Genomic DNA, 14,110 nt, shown 5'->3' with positions numbered 1-14,110 from the left:
GGGTTTGATGCCCTCTTCTGGTGTGTCTGATAGCAGCAACAGTGTACTTACATATATAAAATAAATAATTCTTTTTTTTTAAAAAAAGAGTAAATACAGAAAATCATTCTGAGCATCCTAATACATCACTGTGAGTGTCGCAGAGTCATCGTTATGGTCACACAGAATCAATGTAATTGTTACAAAGGCTCAGGAGGGTACAGTAGTCATTGTGAGAGTTATAGGAGTCATTCAGAGGGTCACATCATCTTCATGAAGGAACCCAAAGTCATTGTGGAGACAGACATACGAAGTCATTGTGAGTATCACAAAGAGTCATTGTGAAGGTCACAGAGAACACAAAACCATTGTGTGGACACATAGGATCATTATGATAGCACAGAAGTTAAAATGAGGGCAGGAGATGTCAGTGTGAAGACCATACTAAGTCATTATGACAATCATGAAGAGTCATTGTGAAGGTCACAGTGAATCACTGTGAAGAAACACTAAATCATTATGAAGAGATAATGCCATTGTTGAGATCACACTAAGTCTTTGTGGAAGTACACAGAGATATTGTGGGGGCACAGAAGTTATGGTGAGGGTACAAATTCATTATGAGGGTCACAAAAAAAAAATCACAGTAAGATCATACTGAGTCACTGCGAAATCATACAGTAACCACGAGAACACACTAGTCACTGTGAAAGACAGAGTAATTGTGAGGGTCAAGTCGAGTCCTGGTGAAAGGACATAGTTGTTGGGAAGGCTCAGAGGATAATTATAAGGACACACAAGTTATTCTGAGTACACACATAGTCATTATGAGGGCACACAGAGTCATTGATGTAATACAAAACTACAGTGAAGGGCACATGAGGGTGGTAAGGGCACAAAGAGTAAATGAGAAGCCACACAAGAAATTGTGAAGGTGACAAATTTATTGTGAGGGTGTATAATAATCACCATGAAGATTACACATACTCGCTGTTGTGTACAAGTCATTTTGAGGACCACACAGAGTCATTGTGAAAGTCACCACACAGTCATTTTGAAGGAACACAGAGTCATTTGTGAGGTCACAAACATTATTGTAATGGCATGCGAGTAACTATGAAGGTCACAGTCATTCATTGTTAAGGTCATTTGGGAGCTCACAAATTAATTGTGATGGCCACACAGAGTCATTGTGAGGCAACACAGTCATTGGAATAGTTATAAAGAGTCATTGTGAAAGTTAGGCAAAGTCATTGTGAAGGCACATAAAGTCACCGTGAGAGTCATAGTTATTGTGAAGGGTCACATAGTCATTCTAAGGGCAGCAAGACACATTGAGGACATTAAAAGTCATTGTGAAGGCAAACAAATAATTATGAAGATCATAGCCAGTTATCGTTAAGGTCACAAAAGACATTTTGGGGGCTCACTCATTGCAATGGTCACATAGTATCATTATGAAGGTAAGACAGAGTCATTAGAATGGTTACAAAGAGTCATAGGGATGGTCAGACAAATTGTGAAGGCATATAAAGTCATAATAAGTGTATTAGTCAGGGTTCTCTAGAGTCACAGAACTTGCAGATAGTCTCTATATAGTAAAGGAATTTATTGATGACTTACAGTCTGCAGTCCAAATCCCAACAATGGTTCAGTAGTAGCTGTGAATGGAAGTCCAAGGATCTAGCAGTTGCTGAGTCCCACACTGCAAGAAGGTGAAAGAGCGAGAGCCAGACTCCCTTCTTCCAATGTCCTTATATGGTCCCCAGCAGATTGTGTAGCCCAGATTAAAGGTGTGTGCCACCACACCTTTAATCCCAGATGATCTTGGACTTGGAGATCTCCCTGTCTTAATCTTCTGGATTCAATCACCACTGTGTCTCAAGATCTCCATACCAAGATCCAGATCAGAAAATTCTATCTCCCAGTCTCCAGATTAGGTTCACTGGTGAGCCTTCCAATTCTGGATTGTAGTTCATTTCAAATATAGTCAAGTTGACAACCAGGAATAGCCACTACAATAAGCATCAGATTGAGTCTCTGTGAAAGTCACACAGAGTCACTGTAAGGGCAACCAATTTTACTGAGGGCACTCAAAGTCATGGTGAAAGCAGACAATGTTATCTTGAGTGTATACAATCATTATGAAGGACACCAGGCCATTCTGAAGGCTGTTCACAGTCAGTATGAGCACACAGAGTCTCTGAGAGGGCAAACAAGTTTTTTATGTAGTCTCAGAGATCCTTTGTGAGGGCACAGAGAATCATAATAAAGGTATGGAAAAGCATTGTTAGGGTCACACAGAGTCACTGTATGGATTCTTAAAATCAAAGCTAAGCTAACACAGTCATTTTGAGTTCACACAAATTATTTTGATGGCACATAGTGTCATCTTTGTGAAAGAAATCTAGAGTCATGGTGAAGGCTGTACAAAGCCACCGTGAGAGCACACAACTCATTTTAAGTGTATAAGAGTCATTGGAAAGGACACAAAGAATCACTGTAAATGCCACACATTCATTTTGATGGCACACAATCATTATGAAGGCACGTAAGGTATTGTGAAGTCATTATTGCCATCCAGAGTCATTGTAAGAGCACACAAAAGCATTGTGAATCTCACACTGTGTGTTGTGAGTACACATAATAGTCATTTTGAGGGCATACAAAATCATTGTAAAGTCACACAAAGTTGTAGTAAGGGCAGACACAAATATTGTGAAGGTGACACACAGTCATTGTGACAACATACTGGTGCCATTGTGAGGGTTACAAAGAATCATTGTGATGGACAGAGTCATTGTAAGGATCACATAGCATGATTTTGAAGGACACACATTCATAGTGAAATCACAGAGAATCGTTATGAGAGCACCCAAGTCATCATGAGAATTACATTTCATTGTGAGAACAAAGTCATTATGAAGGTTGCAGAGTCAGTTTGAGGGCAAACACAATTATTATGAGGACAGAAAAGTCATTGTGAAGGACATATAGGATAATCATCAAAGTCAGAAAAAAATCATTTTATGGGTACCCAAACACATTATGAGGGCACAACAGAGCTTTGGTAAGAGTCACACATAGTCATTGTGAGGACACACAAAGTCCTTGTGTGGGTAAAAAGAAATCACAGAAAATCATTGTGATGGCCACATAGTCATTGTGAAGAAACACAAAGCACTATGAGGGCACACCAAGCCACTGTGACTATCACAAAAACTCACTGTGAAGGTCACAGTGAGTCATTTTTGAGAGCACACACATTGTGAAGTTCATACAATGTCACTATGAAGATCTTAAAGAGGCATTGTGAGGGTATACAATCTCATTATGAGAACACACAAAGTCATTCTGGTGACATGAAATATAATTACGAGGGTCTCAGAGAGTTAGAGTCACACAGAGTCGTCGTGAAGGGCACACAAGTCTCTGTGAGGTAGCAAGGAGTCATTGTGAAAGTCATACTGTGTCACTATGAGGACAGCAAAGTCATTGTGGGGGTACATAAAATCATTGTGAATGTCACATAAGTCATTTTGGGGGCATACAATTTCATGGTAAAGGTTACTCAGGTTCAGTGTAAAGGTCACATAGAGTCATTGTGAAGTTCACCAGTCATTGTGAAAGCCACAGTCATTTTAAAGGTATTTATTATCATTGTGAAGTTCACATTAGGTCATTGTTTGGTCACACACAGTTATAGTGAGCATTAAATGATTTATTGTGAAGGTCATAGAGTAACATTGTGAGGCCATATATACTCATTGTTAGGTCACAAAATGTTGGGAGCACAGCAGGAAGGTCCTTGCACCCACAGATCTCCAGAGAAACCAATGATGTTAAGCATTCATGATTGTCTTTCTCATGGGGAAGATGTAAAATCTGCTCATCCATCCAGAAAGCTGGGGATTGAAAGTGATTAATAGCCTGGTGATCAGCATTATCTGATGAGCCAGGACACATTAAGCTCCTACAACCAGGACCAGAAGTGGTTAGGAATAAAAAATGGTCCTTGCAACCAGCCTCCCTCCCTGGCAAGGTCCCACCACCAGGACTGGAGATATCTAAGAGTCTAAATTACCTTTACATTATCTGTATAGCTAAGAGCTCCCCCAAACTCCCACAACCAGGAATAGAGGTGGCTAATAGTCTAAATGACGCCTATACTGTCTGTATAATGGAGACTGTGCCCAACACTTCTATAGGCCTTTAAGCTAGTACAGGTAGTCTAACTCTAGAACCCATCTTCTTGAAGAAATGATACAAATCCTGAGTGAAGTTTTGATGTAATTATGCTTCCTTGTGTACCAGGGATAGTATTACACTAGGAAACTTTTTTTCCCCAAATTATATTGTGTTTAAATTTGTTGGGAATAAATTACCTCGCATCAGATTCTCTAGAAGGTTTGATCTAGGTTGACAAAGTCAACATAAACCGAGTTTTCATTCTCATCTCTTCATGGTTCACTTTTCTGCTGGCAATGACCAACTCCATGGTCCCTCTGAACAGAAAGTCATTATGAGGGACACATGACGTTGAGAGCATCACAATAAGTCATTCTGAACATCACAAAAAGCCATTGTGAACATCATACAGAGAACATGAAGCACTGTGAAGTTTACACAAAGTCATTGTGACAATCACATGGATTATTTTAAAGGCCACAGGATCATTCTTATTGCTTAAAAAAAATCATGTGAGTGTGACACAAAGTCATTGTGAGTTCATACAACATCATTGTGAAGACCCAGAGTCATCATGAGGGCACACCAGTCATTCTGAGAGCACACAATATCATTGTGAGAACATATAGAGTAATTGTGAGAGTCACACAAAGTCACTGTGATGACACACAAAATCACTGTAAAGGATAGATAGCAATTTTGGGAGCCCACAAAGGGTGTGCAAGTTATTGAGAAAGACCATACTTGTTCTGAAGGGAACAATGAATCATTGTGAGTGTCACACAAAGTTACTGTGAGGGCTCACATTGTGAAAGAGAGACAAAATCATAGTGAATGCAACATGTCTTTGAGAAAGGCACAACTAGTGATTTGATGGTACAGAGACATTACAAAAGTACACAAAGGCCGGGCGTGGTGGCGCATGCCTTTAATCCCAGCACTCGGGAGGCAGAGGCAGGCGGATTTCTGAGTTCAAGGCCAGCCTGGTGTAGAGAGTGAGTTTTGGAACAGCCAGGGCTATATACAGGGACCTTGTCTTTAAAAAAAAAAAAAAAAAAAAAAAAAAAAAAAAAAAGTACACAAAGGTATCCATCATTATTAGGACACACAGAGTCATTGTTGGGGCATACAGACTCATGTGAAATTCACACCAAGAATTTGAGGGCACACAGAGCCATTGGTAGGGCATAAAAAAAAAATCACTGTGATGGTCACATATAGTCCTTGTGAAGGCATTCAATTACATTTGTAAAGGGATACATACTCATTATGAGAAAATAAAGTCATTGTGACGGCACAAAAATCATTATGAAGATTACACATAGTCTTTGTGAAGAAACGAAGAAACACAAATCATTTTAAGGGTCACAGAGAGAAGGTCCCAGAGAGTCATTCCTATGGAACATAAAGTTATGGTGAAGAAACACAAAGTCATTATGAAGATGACACAGAAATATTGTGAGGGTCTCATAATTTTCATTTGGAGGTTACAGAGTCATAGAAGGTCACATAGGGTCATTTTTATAATAGACCAGTCATTGTGAAGGTTACACCAAGTCACTGTTAAGGTCACACAGAGTCATTATGAGGGCACACATACTCGAATGAGGTCAGACATAAGCATTGTTAGGGCATATAAAAACATTTGAACATCTTAAATTTTTTGAGCTTACATACAGTCATTATGATCACAGATTATGAGAGTATATGAAGTCATAATGAAGGTCATACAAAGTCATTGAAGTCACACAGTTATTGTGTAGACACAATGTCATTCTGAAGGCATAGAAGTCATTGTCAACGTCACAAATATCATTGTGGAGAACACAAATAATCATTGTGGAAGCATGCAACATTATTCTATGACTATTAGAGAATGATTGTGAAGAGTGTATAGAATCATTTTGAATGAAGACAAAATTGTGAGGGCATACAAGTCAATATTAAGGGGCTCACAGAGTCATTATGAAAGCACACTTGGGCTGGCGAGATGGCTCAGTGGGTAAGAGCACCCAACTGCTCTTCCAAAGGTGCAGAGTTCAAATCCCAGCAACCACATGGTGGCTCCCAACCATCCTTAATGAGATCTGACGCCCTCTTTTGGAGTGTCTGAAGACAGCTACAGTGTACTTACATATAATAAATAAATAAATCTTTAAAAAAAAAAAAAAAAAAAAAGAAAGCACACTCAATTCTTGTGAGGGCACACAAGTCATTATAAGAGTCACTATGGTCACTGAAGTTCATCTAGAGTCATTTTGAAGACACATTACTCATTGTGAAGGTTACATAGAGTCAGTGTGACCATCAAATAGCCATTGTGAAGGTCACAATGTATACAGACTCACTGTGAGGGCACCTATACTCCTTGTCAAGGGTCACACTGAGTTGTTCGGGCTCATAAGTCATTATGAGTGTCAAACTGAGTCATAGTGAAGGTCGCACAGTGTCAAAGTGAGGTCTCACTCACATCAGGTTACATATAGTCATGAGAGTTCTTAGAATTATATATAGATCACAATAAGTCATTGTGAAGGTCACACAGTGTCATTGTGAAGAAACATAGTCATTATGAGGATACACACAGTCATTGTGAGGGTTACAAAGTCATTGTGAAGTCACAATGCATTGTTAGACTATACAAAGTCACTGTGAGAGTCACATAGTCATTATGAAGGTACAAGAGACACTATGAGGGCATATAGAGCTATTATGAAGGTCCACAAGTCATTGAAGGAGCACAAATAGGTCATTGTAAAGGTCATATAGAGTCAATGAGAGCGTCACTTTGAGTCACAAAAACTCATATACAGTCATTATGAAGGACACACCATCATTATAAAGGCACACAAGTCATTTTGAGGGTCATCAGAATCAGTGTCATACAGAGGCATTATGAGGCCTCCACATCTATTGTGAAGTTTACACTGAGTTAATGTGAGCACATAAAGTCAATGTGATTGTCAAATTGTCATTGTGAAGGTCACACAGAGTCATTATGTACACCATAGAGTCATTTTCAAGGACACACAAAGTCATTGTGAGAGCATGTATATCTATTGTGAGGCTCAGAGAGAATCATTGTAAGGCTCACAAAGGATCATTGTGAAGGCCACAGGGACACTGGGAAGACCTACAAGTGTAGGTATAATTTTTTTCAACCTTCTTTAATAAGGGTTCAACCCTGTCCTTTAGCCCACCACCCACTAGAGGTAGTGGAAAAGAAAAGCTATTAGGACATGGGGGATATAGATCTGTTTAGAAATAGTTCTTTGGGGGCAATTTCAATCTTTTTTTTGTCAGAATATCAGCAGTTCAGTCTAATAGCAAACCACCAAACACAAATTACCAGTCACATACCAGTCCACTCAGCAGACACCACACATGAATCATCAAATGAGACTGCAAGGCTCACCAACAGCCTGAGTCTGTGGAAGTGGCAAAAAGCCACAGGAACCTCACAAGAAGTTCTTTGGTGAGAGTTTCTCTCTGTGAAGTCACCATGAGTGAAGCTCAGCAATGCCATGTAAAGCGAACCAATAAATGAATGCCATCAATGAAGAATCGCGGGGCAGAGCAAGGCAAACCAATGCTCAAGCTCCCACTCTCTGTGGGGTCATATTATTATTCCTTCTGAACATCATGCATCCTTTCGCCTGTTTGCTACAGCAAAACATCTGTTCACCTGTGTGCTTCAGGAAAACGTTCTTTGACTTGTCTGCTTTAGCAAGACATCCTTTCACTTCTGTGTCCCAGCAAAACATCATTTGACATAACTAACTTTCCAAAGAAACCAGGAGTTTCCACTTCACACAAGGTCACTGTAAAAGAAGACAAAATCATTGTGAGAATCACAACGAGCCATTGCAAAGAGCACATGAAGCTACTGTGAGGGTACAAGTGATAGCAATTCTTGGTTGCCAGAATGATTACATCTGGAATTAACTAGAACCCAAACAACCGACCACAACTGTGAGGAATTCTCTTAATTGGGTCATTTGAGGTGGGAAGAACCCCCTTATATCTGGATTATTTGAGGTTGGAAGACTCACTTTAAATCTGGGCTACACCTTCTGGTGGCAGCTTATAGAAAGGACATGGAAGAAGAAGCCCTTTGCTTTTTGTCTGCTTGCCCTCACTCTCACTGGCACGTTCATCTATCCTGCTGATGAGGCACTGCTTCACTAGCATTAGAGCATACTTCCAGAGGATCCCACGGTATACTAAAGAGTAGCTGAGATGTCAAGTTTTGTAGAGTCTTAGGGTTTCTGTTGCTATGAAGAGATGCCATGACCACAGATACTCTTACAAAGGACCACATTTAATTGGGGCTGGATCATAGGTTCAGGTTTAGGGGTTCAGTCCATTATTGTCATGCTAGGAAGCATGGCAGCATGTAGGCAGACAAGGTGCTAGAGAAGGAGTTGAGTATTCTATATCTGGATCAGCATTCACCAGAGAGAGAGAGAGTGACAGTAGCAGAGAGAGTGACAGCAGCAGAAAGAGTGACAGCAACAGAAAGAGAGAGTGACACTGTACCTGGCTTGAGCTTTTGAAACCTCAAAGACTACCTCCAGTGATATGATTCCTCCAACAAGACCACACCTACTCTAACAAAGCCACACCTTCAAATAGTGGCACTCCCCATGAGCCTATGGGAGCCATTTTTATGCAATCCACCACATTCCACTCCCTAGCCCCCCTAGGCTTGTAGTCATGTCATAACGCAAAACTGCCTTCAATCCAACTTCAAAAGTCCTCAGAGTTAAAAAATAACAACAACAACAACAACAACAACAAAAAACCCAGCTCAACAATGTTTAAGAATTCAAAGTCCAAAGTCTCTTAAGACATTCATGGAAGTCCCTTAAGTATAATTCCCTGTAAAATCAAAATTATAAAGCATATCACATACTTCCAACATACAATGGCACAAGATATACATTGCGAGGAAATACTGGACTGAAACAAGACCAAAGAGTAGCAGGGAAAATTCCAAACTCTGCATTTCCATGTCTGATGTCAAAGCAGTCTTCAGATCTCCAGCTCCTTTCACCTTTGTTGACTGCAGCACACTCTGTCTCTTGGACCATTTCTACTCCCTGTTAGTAGCTTTCCTGGGCAAGTATCCCATAACTCTGGCATCTCCAACATCTTGGAAGTCTCCAAAGGAAATATAGTTTTCACCTTCATAGCCTTACATATAGCCTTTCCAGGGGCCTGGTCTCAGTGACTTTCCTTAGTCACAGAGGGAGATTCCAAAAATCCTTTCTTGTATCCTATCCTTGACTCTAAAGTCAGAACTATATGGCCCAAACTGCCAAGTTCTACTGCTTACCGGGGCTGGGACATGCCTCCTCAGTCAAATACATCCTCACCAGCTGAATGTTTTCCATATCTGCTTAAGGCTGGCTGTCCCGGAACTTGCTCCGGCTGGCCTTGAACTCAGGAATCCACCTGCCTCTGACTTCTGAGTCCAGGGATTAAGGGCATGTGCCACCATGCCTGGCCCTAAGCTTTTCTTTAATTACTTTTCACTTTCCTTTACTTTCTTTTCACAAGTTAGAAGCTTATGAGAGTGGGCTCTTGCTCTGAGGTCACTACTCCATTTAAATTTACTACATTTAGCATCAGGCTTTTCTTTAATCTGTTTACACTTCCTGGTGCCCCTTCTCTCCTCAGTCTGTACATGTTGTATTCTTCTTGCTCAACTTGCTCCTTTTCATTATCAAACCTTGTGGGGCCATGATAGGCAGCCTATTTTGGTTGAATGGGGCTTGCTCTGGTGACCCAGTAGAAAACTCTACAAGTGACAGAACACCGAGCCACGTTCCCAGAGACAGGTGCCTGAAACCACAGAGCCCCCAGCTCCATAATTCTGTGACTATAAGTCATGCAGACAATGTTCCAAGCTTCTGGCATTCTGGTTAGACTCCACCCCCACACTTACTTGACTACAGCCAGGTATGCTCCTCCCACAGTTACCTGGTAGCTCAGCCCACTATAAAAGGGGCTGCTTGACCCCTCCTCACTCTTTTTAAGCTCTCGTTCTTCTTACTGTTCTCTCTAGCCCCCCCCTCCCCCTTCCATATGGCCATGGCCAACCTCTCTCCCTCTTTCTACCTTCTCTCTTTCCCCCTGCCTTCTACAATAAAGCTCTAAAATCATAGACTGTCTCTGTTTATCAAGGACCCCTGTGCTTGAATGATGGAGTAGACTTTTCCGTAAAGAGCCTTGTCTAACCTCCCTTGGAAGGCCTTCCTGTGCTCCAGCTACAGACTGGACCAAGGACTCTTGCCCCGGTGGGAACCACCCAGCACCCCCTCTCCCCCTGCCCTCTCCTGCCTTCAGCCCTGGGGCTGACTGAGCTGCCCACCCCCCGAACCTCCATTCTGTTCTCAGCTCTTCCGTGGTGTCCAGTGGTATCTGAGATGCCCAAGGCTGAGAACCTGTTATCGAGGAATGCCCCTTGTCCACCACTCGCAGAGCTGAGGTCTGTGGCTTCCCACAGCCAGACACCCACCTGGGACAGTGTGGAAAGCATGCAGCAGTCCTTCTGAGTCCGCCCGCCCAGAGCACTGGAACTCTGGCACGGGATGTGGGTTTTTCCCACTCCCACTTTCCCCCACACAAATTGCCCTGCAGATCCTCATAAGTCTGGCCACTAATAATGACTCAGTCATAGAATGGCCACACATGACTCAGTCATAGAAAGTATATCTTGTGTATTGTATGGATGCATCACCTGTCAATTAAAAAGCCTATGGCCTAAGGCCTATGGCTTAGGCAGGAAATAGAAGATGGGACATTCCAGAGGGGAAAGAATTTGAGAATATGGACATGTGGCAGAATGTAGGTTAAAATAATTCAATTATCTGTTATGATCTAGTCAGAGAAAAACCTAGTTATATGGGCAATGTATTCGTAAATATATTTTGGGTCTTTTCCCCCCTTTTTTTTGAGTCTTATTTCTGAGAGCATGGGGATGGGAGAAAAAAGTAATTGTAAGGACACATAAAATTATTATGAGTACCAGAAGTAGTCAGTCACTATGAACGGTACAGAAATTCAATGTCAAGATACACATCTGTAAACACACACAACCTTGTTGCAAGGACACACAAATCATTGGGTGTGCACACAGAGTCATTGTGAAGGCAAACAGTCACTGTGAGGGTCACACAGCTCATTGTGAGGGTTATCTAAGTCATTGTGTAGATCATAAAGAGCAATTATAAAGATACACAGGGTCATTAGTAGGGCAACTTATGATAAAAGCAAAAGTCATTTTGATGTTATAAAGTCATTGTGAAGGTCACATAAAATCATTTGTGAAAGTCAACAGTCATTGTGGAGGCCACAAAGAGTCATAACGGGGACCATCTTCTTCTTATGAAGTTCCCACTGAGTCATTGTAAGGGCAAACAAAGGCACAGTAAAATGTCAAATTTACTATCACTGTGGATGTCACACAGAGTCATTGTGAAGAATACACAGAGTTATAATGAGTCCACACAGAATCATTATGAGGACACACAATTTATTTTGAGGTCACACAAATTTTTGTGAAAGCGCATACATCATTGTGCATGTCACAAAGTCATTGTTATGGTCACATGTAGTAATTGTTAAATACTATAAAATAGCTCCATTCTTTGAGGACTTCACCAACCCTTGGTGTGGACTCAGCCTTGACTCTTCCTGCAGGCCATCTCAGACACCCTTCTAACCCATCCCTATTCATTTTTGTCAGCCACTAATATCTAGAAACACTTTCTCCCTGGAACTCCCAGTGGCTCCACACCAGGCTGGGATTCAGGTAGTCCATTTTTGCTACCAATCCTATCCTCCATTAGGACCTTTCCATTCTTACCCTCAACCCTGTAGCAGCTCCTACCTCAACTCCATTCATTAGACTCCTACCTCAACTCCACCTCTTGGGACAGACTCAGGGTTCCTCTAGTCCTTCCATCCTTGCCTTATCATTATCCTACTACAAGCTTTTTGCAGGATCCCCTTCTCCTATCACAACTCCATCTCCCTCCGAACCCCACCTCTTGGTGTGGAAAGATTCTCTTAGCTCTTTCCTGAAGCCCTCCCCAGCCTTGTCTCCTAGCTCACCTCTAGTCCTCTCTGCTACCCACGGACCTACAGGCGCACTCTCTACCAGGCAGCCCACAGCTATCAAACTTTCCTCGGATGTAGAGAAGGCAGCAGAAATAAAGGAATGGAACACCATCCAACTTAGAAAAGACCAGATATCAACACCTAGGATCACCTCAATCATCATAACTCCGGATGCCTGGACACCAGCCCAAAACCACAAGCACGGACAGACAAAGCAATGTTTCCACCTGAACCTGGTAACCCTACCACAGTAAGCCTGAGAAACATAATACAGCTGAAGCACAAGACAAGGACTTCAGAACACCCTTTATGAACATTCTCAGGGACCTTAAAGAAGACATGAACAAATCCCTTAATGAAGCCTATGAAAACAAATAGTGGAGTGGAATAATAAAAACAGTTAAGACATGAAAATAAGAATAGAATTATCAAGAGAAACCTAAAATGACATGAAACTGGAAATGAAATACTTAGGAAGCTAAACAAAAATGTCAAGGTAAGCCTCACTAGCATATTAAAAGAAGAGAATTTCAGGTCTTGAAGACAAGACAAAAGAAATAGATATTGCAGTCAAAAAAATATGTTAAATATAAAAAAATATTTCATGCCTGAACCACCAAGAAAATCTGAGACACCATGTAAAGCTAAATCTACAAATAACAGAAATTGAAAAAAGGAAAAGAAACGAGGTCAAAGGCACAGAAAATATTTTCAACAAAATCATAGAAAATTTTCCCAACAAAAGAAGGTGGTGTTTATTAAGGTACAAGAAACATACAAAACACCAAACAGATAGAGCCAGGGGGAAAAAAAAAGGCCCTCATGACACATAATAACCAAAACACTAAACATATAGACCAACAAAGAATAACAAAAGGGAAAAAGACCAAGTAATATAATAAAAGTAGACTCATTACAATAACACCTGACTTCACAATGGAAACTAAAAACTCTAAGAGACCACAGCTGTCAGCCCAGACTACTATATCTAGCAAAAGAATCAATTATAATAACCAGAGAAAGAAGAACATTCAACAATAAGACCAAATTTAAACAGTGTATAGCTACCATTCCAGCTATCTAGAAGGTACTAGAAGAAAAACTTCTCTCAAAGAGGTTAACACGCCTAAGAAAACACAAGGAGTGATAATTCCAGCCTAGCAAATGAAGCAGGGGGTGGAGAGGTACACCTTTAACATCAAAATAACAGGAATCAATAAATACTGCTCATTGATAAATCTCAATAATCTCAATTCCACAATAAAATGATTCATCTTTCTGTTGCATCTAATACTCACACTTCTCTATCAATACTTACTGACATCACCTCAATGTTAAAGGAGAGAAAATATTCCACCAAATGGACTCCAGAAGAAAGTAGGTTTAGCTATTTTAATATCTGACACAACAGACTTCAAAACAAAACTAATCAGAAAAGATAGGAAAGGATTAACATACTCATTTATGGAAAAAAAATCACTAAGAGTATATTGCAATTCTAAACATTTATGCACAAAATACAAGGGTGTCCAAATCCCTAAAAGAAACACCAATACAACTAGAATCACATACTGACTGTCACCCAGTCATATGTGTGTTGGTTTGAATAGGAGTGGCCCCACAGGCTCATATATTTGAGCTCATTCATTAGGAAGTGAAATTGTTTGAAAGGATTACAAGGATTAGGACATGTGGCCCTGTTGGAAGAAGTGCATCACTGGGAGTAAACTTTGAGGTTTCAAAAGCCCATACCACAAGGTTCAGTCTCTGTCTCTTTTTGTCTGTGTCTGTGTCTGTGTCTGTGTCTGTGTCTGTG

This window comes from Mus pahari, chromosome 8, assembly GCF_900095145.1.
Source record: "Mus pahari chromosome 8, PAHARI_EIJ_v1.1, whole genome shotgun sequence".
NCBI lineage: Eukaryota > Metazoa > Chordata > Mammalia > Rodentia > Muridae > Mus > Mus pahari.
The sequence above is the reverse complement of the archived record's forward strand: the minus strand, read 5'-3'. Positions refer to the sequence as shown.